Here is a 7556-nt window from a genome sequence, read left to right as displayed (position 1 = left end):
CGATACACTAAAGCAGGGGTTTTGCTGAATCTTTTGTAGACTAAACGTTTTATTTACGTATTATTTATTTTTAAATGTGCTCTGCTTAATTATTTCGGGTTTCAATATTCTATTGAAGTTCTGTTTTTTAGTTTAGATTTCTGTTAATAACAAAACCTTTTGCCTGTGTCTACATTTGGTGATTAATAAATTAGCTATCTATTTTAGAAAGATAAATTGCCTTTGTTGTTTAGTATGAAATACTTTACAAATATTTTCTCACTTTTCTTGAAACCTTCATTATGTTCTGCAGATCAAAGCGGTCGGTTTTATGTTAGATGGTCAGACTTATTAACTTTTTCGACAAAAATTTAGCCAAAAGTTTTGTTCTGATTTTTCATTTTTATTCTTTATTAATAGGCACAGTATCGCATCGCTTTGATGCGAAACAAATATAGCCTAATCTAAGTACAATTAATCTAAAATTTGTCGCATCGAGTCTAGTTCATATTATTAATCAATTCATGAAAGGCGGAGTGTGGTTCGATTTTTCAACAGTTGTACAAAACCTTGAAAATTTTAACGTGTTTAATTTTATTCACTGTACATTAATTTTATTCATTGTAATTTAGAAAACATAAAAGTAGTGTCCTGAATAATGACAACCCATTTCTTCAACTCTTTAATGAAGATATTTTCAATAGTTACAGGCTTTATACTCTTGTCTAACATGTTATAAATTTTAGGTCCTAAATATAGACAAATGATTTTCGAAACGGTTTTTAAAAACAGCCGGGATTTGTGAGTTTTCTGCATCCATCCTTTTTGTATTGTACACATTGTCTATTTTATGATTTTTACAACTATTGAAAAATACTCTTGATAATTTTTCTATGTATAGATTCTTTACGGGTAAAATATTCAGTTTATCGGAAACCTCAAGAGATGGGTTGAAACTGCTTTTGAAATCAATAATTCTAATTATTCTTTTTTGTGCTATTTCCACATTTAAGTGAGATTTATAAGCGTCTGCCCGATGTTCGGTTCCAAATTCAAGACTAGATTTCATAAGTGCATTATATACATACAAATCAACCGTTTGTAATCGCAATAATTATTTTTAACGTTAATTAAACCAGGTTAGCGAGCGAAGTGAGTGTAGATTATTCCTTTTTTTTAGTACTTAATTTTTTTACCAGGATTTCTCGTAATCTATTAACCTTAGAGATTGGTATCGGTTTTTTTTTTAATTTTAATTTCTAGTTATCGTTTCGAACCCCGCCACAGCTTATCGGTGTTTATCGACATATACCGGTGAAGTTCCGAATATATAACAATATTAGTAAATATTTTTTTTTAATTAGGAAATGATACACGATTGCAATGCAATGTTTTACGGAAAAAACAATGGCGAAAACGATTTCTCATCAATGCCTTCGTTTTTTTATTTATGAGCAATGAAAGTTGAATTCGCGATAGAAGTAAAACTAGTTAAAACCCCCGTAGTAACTTTTTTGTTACGTATACCGTTCAGAATTACATTTGATGACAAACTTTAAACAGTTGGAATTATGGCCCAAACCCTAGTAAAAACAGCCTTCTCAATAGTTATAATAAAAAATAACCTAATTTGCAATACTACTACAAATTAAACGGTTAGGACAACCGAGGTATTATTTACTTTAATTATCGCAATACTTAATTTTAAAATTTTGTTAAATGTTTTCAGTTCTAAATTACTTAATACAACAAAATTTGAAAATATTTAAACGGTTTTGAAATTTAAAAATTTGTTACAGATTTATAAAGTAAATCGGCTATTATTTCTTTCAGTTTCCAGATACTTCTCAGATACGCAGCAAAAAACTGTTCCCGAACTTAAATATCACCCGGTTTGTATAAAAGAACATGTCCTGAATGATCGACTGATTCGTCAACGTCCAGCAAAAATGAGTATATGTTCTTCTTGCGGTGTTCCATTTCAATAAAATGAATTTTTTAAACATTCCGAATATAAAGAGTTAAAACGGAGTAACAATGAAACTTAATATATATATATATATATATATATATATATATATATATATATATATATATATATATATATATTTAATTTGTCGGTAACAAATGAAGATATCAACTTTGCTTTTGATGAATGTAATTTTCATTTAAATATTTAAAAACAAGTTTCTACATTTTTTTGTTGAAAATCAGCATTGAAAGTACTAAGAAAATTAAAAAAATATATATTTGATCATTCCTTGCAAATTTTCCCCATTTCCGACAATGTTAAACGAGATACGTATTCACTAGATTGGGGCTTCCAAATATTCCTTCAGATATATATCGAAAAAACCGTTTTCGGTATTTTTTAATAGGTGTGACGACTTACAGCACAAATGAAAATTTTCTAAAATATTGGTTTTATAAAGATTATTAGAGTACTCGAAAATATTAATAAAATTATTTGGGTTATAATTAGGATTCGGTTCCAAAATATGTGTGGGAAAATTAGATCGTTCTTTGTGTCCTTTATACAGTTGATGTGTTCTTTAATCCTAGTCGAAAAGGATAACTCGAAAACAATTCCCCTGTAGGATGTTGAAATTTAAGATTTAGGATTTTTGTAATATCTAGTTTTGCACCCCTCCTTTTCAACGATATATTATAAGTAGGGTACACTTGTTTTCATCGGTTCCAAAGTTATAGCCAAATATTTTTTTTTTTTATTTAAATTTATTGATTTATTAATAATTATTAACCTCTGATTCTAAAAAAATTACATTAAATAATAATTCCATAATAACAATAAAAAAATATAATTTGTTAATGAAATATAATTTTATGTACTTTTCATTTAAAAAAAAAATGTGTATATGTAATTAAATAGGCGTACAAGGAAGTTATCTGGTGTCAACATCAGATTTTTTATACGGTAAAATATTTACAAAATGCCTCATCTTTTCAAAATTTTAAAAATTTCCTTTTTAAATCGGTTTATTATTATTATTTTGCATGTTAACCGTTTGTCTTGTCTATATTCTTTAGTAAGCGTGAAAAAAGGATTTTTTATTGAAATTTTTTTTGTATTTGTTCAGTCAAGAGTTTTGTATATACATAAAATTATTGATGAACAAGTATAGAACTGTAAGATATATATAAACTCTTTTTATAATTACACTGTCGTTTGTGCTAAAAAAAAAAAATTCAGTTAAAACTTACAGTAGTTAAAACAAAGACGCAAACGCTATTGTATGTAACCAATTCAAGGACAAGTATATAAAAAACTATGTAACAGAAAGGCTTGTTGTACATGCCACTGTTCGTGTCTGTAAGAGAGAGAATGTAAAGAACTGTTCATCGTTAAAGATAAATAATTTATTTTAAAATTAATATTTGTTTTTGTTTTATTTGCTAAAGAGTTTAATCGTTGAAATCAGTTTATATATTTAAAATAAAGTAACAAAAGAATCTGAATTACGTCGCTAAATTTTTTAACTAAAGTTTTTAATTTATCGACTTTGAATATTTTTATAGTTTTTTTTTACAATTAAATTTTTTAAATATTTTGGTGTTTTGGTCAAAATGGATTTTACACAGTTAAGATGAATATAACGATTTTAAAAATCGTTTATGTTTATATATCGAGTAAATTTAACGTTTAACTGCAATTTTTATTTATTTTGTCTCTTAAATTCACAGTTCAGTAAGAACGAGCCCAGTATGTAATGCATTATTTTCAAAACTAAGTGACTTATTATGCTAATAGAAAATAATTTAAAGAAAAAAAGTTAATTAACTTTATTTTAAATAAAGGTTAGATTTAGCAATAAAAATGTATCTTGCATTCCTATTTTAATAAAAAATATTCAATTATAGATTAGGAAAAAATATACCAACGTCCTATAAGAATTAATTAACAAACACTGATGTTAACTATTTTACTAATTTCGTAGTAATGAAAAATTTGAATTACAATAAATTAGCAGAATTATTAAATCAGTAATAATTCTGAAGAAAAAAAGAAACGGTGTATAATATTTATAAGAGTGAAATTAACTCCTTATATCTCTTTTAATCGTATTTACTTAAACAGAAATACGTAGAATAATTCGTAAAATTATTTAATTATTCCCTGAGTTAATCGGTCGTAGAAAAGATATCATGTTTATAAAAAAACGTTCGTTTTAAAGTAATAATGTAAATCGATGTTTTGTATAAAAGATTTTTCTCGATCGACATTAATAGATTTGTTTACAGGTTAAACAACCGATCAAGAAGTGACAATGACAGTCAACTTGATGCGCGTGCGCAAGTGTATTTGTGCATCGTGCAGCCTGTATGCTAAACCGTTCCCTCCATTATACATTGTTAGTAAGAGCAGCGTGCGTTGTTTTGGTTAGAAATTTAAAAAAACACGCTGCTTCTATTGCTGGAAGATACATGTTTATAAATTTTGTGTGTGGTTTTGTTTTTAAACGGTAGTTATAGATATTAAATTGTTACTTGTGTCGATATGTGGGGAATGTTACGTAAATACGCGTGTAAAATTACGTTGTACGTGTCATTTTGTTTTTATTATTTTAATAATTAACTGTAACGTTGGTAAAATACGATATCGGTTATAAACAAAGCTACTGCTATACCGGCTTTCTGTTTTAATTGAAATTATGAAGTAGTTAATGTGCCCCGAAACCGATTTTGTATACTTATCTACACTAATAAATATTAAGGTAATATTTTAAATATTTAATCAACTGAACAGAGAGATTGTTTGTTAGATCATGTTTGTAACAAATGGATATGTGTGTTGTATTTTTTCGTTACTAGAAGTACTAGAAATCTATTAAATGTTAGCTACATTGGGATGTCGAATGTTTCCGGATGTTCAACTATTCAGACGCTGACATCCACACCAGTTAATTTAAATAGACGATTTAAAACGTTTCAAATAGGACTTTCTTTCATCAGGAAATGTGTTTTTATTGATCTTAACTTTTTATCGGTTTTTTTTTTGGAGACTTTGGCAATTCTTACAGCGCACAAAACATTCGTAAATGTATGCCTATCTTAAACGAATTACAGAATTAACGGCTGAAAACTATAATTTTTCAAGCTTGAATTATGACGTAATGATGTTTGTTTTTATTCTCCTGTGGATTTATGTATAGCACACTGTTTTGATAATAGGTCAAAACAAATAAATCATTACTATTTTCTTTGCCTATCTCAATTTTTATAACTTAATGCAGGGTAGGCTGCGTAATTTTCATGTCGTAGTGAAATCGCACAGTTGTACTCGCCTGGATATTTTAAGCCTAAACCGTTAAATTTCTATAAATTTATCGATCTTAAGAGCGGGATTTTATAAGTCACCGGCAACAATGAAATACTTCTATAGTTGTCGACAGCCGTCTTGTAGGTATAAATTATAAATTAATGTAGCTTATTTTTATTTATAATGAAATACTTCTACATATTGATGTCGCAGTTATAAGTTATTTCTTACTCTATAATTTTATGTAATTTTAATTCATAATAATGTCAGTTTTGAAGTGATTAACATGTAATATCTGTAAAAAAAAAGTTAAAATTTTCACAGATTTTGTTTAATTAAATATTATGATTGTATTGTAATATTAAATTGTATTTTAAGCTAGACAGAACGATTTTAATTAGTAGTGTTTATACGACAAAATTATTTTTTCTAATATTTTATTCGTTATAGATTCTGTTACTCGCTTAATTGACATCTTTAATTATTTTTAAATTTGCCCTTATATTCGTTATTCCTTTTTAAATGTATCGTGAAGTTTGAACCTTATTATTTTAATTATAAAATTATACCCGTTTTATGTTTATTATTAAATTGTAAAATAATATTAATATAACCTTTTGTCAAGGATATTATTATTATTTTTTTGTTTTTGTTATATGGACATCGACACACTCTTTAAAATAGGGATTAAATTACCACCAGGTTCATCCTATGTAAGGATGTAAAGGGCCCTTACATTTTATTTGAAAACACCAAAATAAATAAGACAGAACATTTAAACACAAACATTGAAAATACTTATAGGGTGTAAAGGGCCTCGATATTAAAATTTAAAAATTAAATAAAACATAAATATAAATGAAAAAGAACGGCTTCACAATATCAAAATTTCCTTTTTTCTTCCTTATTCTATTTAAACACCCCCGGGACAACCGGAACCGCTGTTAAGCAGCACATCCGGGATGCCGTGGCAGTTGACTACCCCTCTATAAATTGTCCTGTAGGATTTAACCCGTCGGGACTCCCCGCGACATAGGAAAAATTCGAATAAAAAAAATATAAAAAATGTTTAATTAATTAAATTTATTTTTGTTTAAAATTATTCGTAGAATATCTGTCGCGAAATGAATTTTATTTTGTACTTGGAAGTGATGTTAAGACACTCTAGAGGATTTTCGATCGTAAACTGGCGCACAACATATATATATTGTATGTAAAATGGTAGGCTGGTATACGTTACGGATTCTACGTGTAAAAGTGAAGAAAAAGTGTGCTGTGGAAAAATTTCGATCTCCTCTTTGCTTTTCCTTCTCTTCGACGTTTTGTATTTATTAATGACAAATTTATATACGAAAATCGGATTGTGAAGTCAACAATAATATTTTTTATAAAACTTTTTAACAACATTGTATAAAAATAAAATATTTCATCGTATTAATGGCGGATTATATCATTTATTTTAGTATTTCATTGTATTAATGTTAATGACGACCATGTCAATTTTTATCATATTTCGTGTTTTTCACAAAATGTTAAGCATTTTATTAGAACAAAATGAATAGTTATTATTTAAAAGTAAACATTGCATTGTATTAATATATTAATAAAAATTATGTTTTTATTTTAGTTTAAAAAGATATAAAATCAAATATAGATACTTTAAAAAAATGTTTTTTTTAAATTTATTTGTTTAAATTTTTTATAAAAATATAATATTTTTAATTATATTTAAGTTATTTTTATAAGGGTACATTAATTTTTATTTGTTTATTGATGGTATTAAGTTAATCATTTGTAACTTTTTAATTAAGGGGGGCAGTTCATCTTGGCCCTTGTCCTTATCTGGCACTACTATTTTTTATAAGAATTTAATTTATATTAATATCATATTCTTTTGTATATTTTCTGCATCATCAAAGGACAGTTAATCTATGTTAATTCTAAACGCCCGTGCAATTACAGAATATTGATAATTATCTGAAGCTTATCCCACACAACCTGATGATTACATAACACGTGGAATGTTTCGGGGAACATTTCATTTCTATGATTTTAAGTAATTAAATTTTTAATGATAAAGTTAAAATGTTGGATGTAATTCACTTCATGCTGTAAACATTTTATAGTAGCCATGTCCAGAACATTACTTTGGTCATACTTTCTTTTTTTTCCTGTTTAGCCTCCGGTAACTACCGTTTAGATAATTCTTCAGAGGATGAATGAGGATGATATGTATGAGTGTAAATGAAGTGTAGTCTTGTACATTCTCAGTTCGACCGTTCCTGAGATGTGTGGTTAA

Source organism: Lycorma delicatula, chromosome 7, assembly GCF_047948215.1.
Source record: "Lycorma delicatula isolate Av1 chromosome 7, ASM4794821v1, whole genome shotgun sequence".
Classification (NCBI taxonomy): Eukaryota; Metazoa; Arthropoda; class Insecta; order Hemiptera; family Fulgoridae; genus Lycorma; species Lycorma delicatula.
This window is presented reverse-complemented; position numbering follows the sequence as displayed.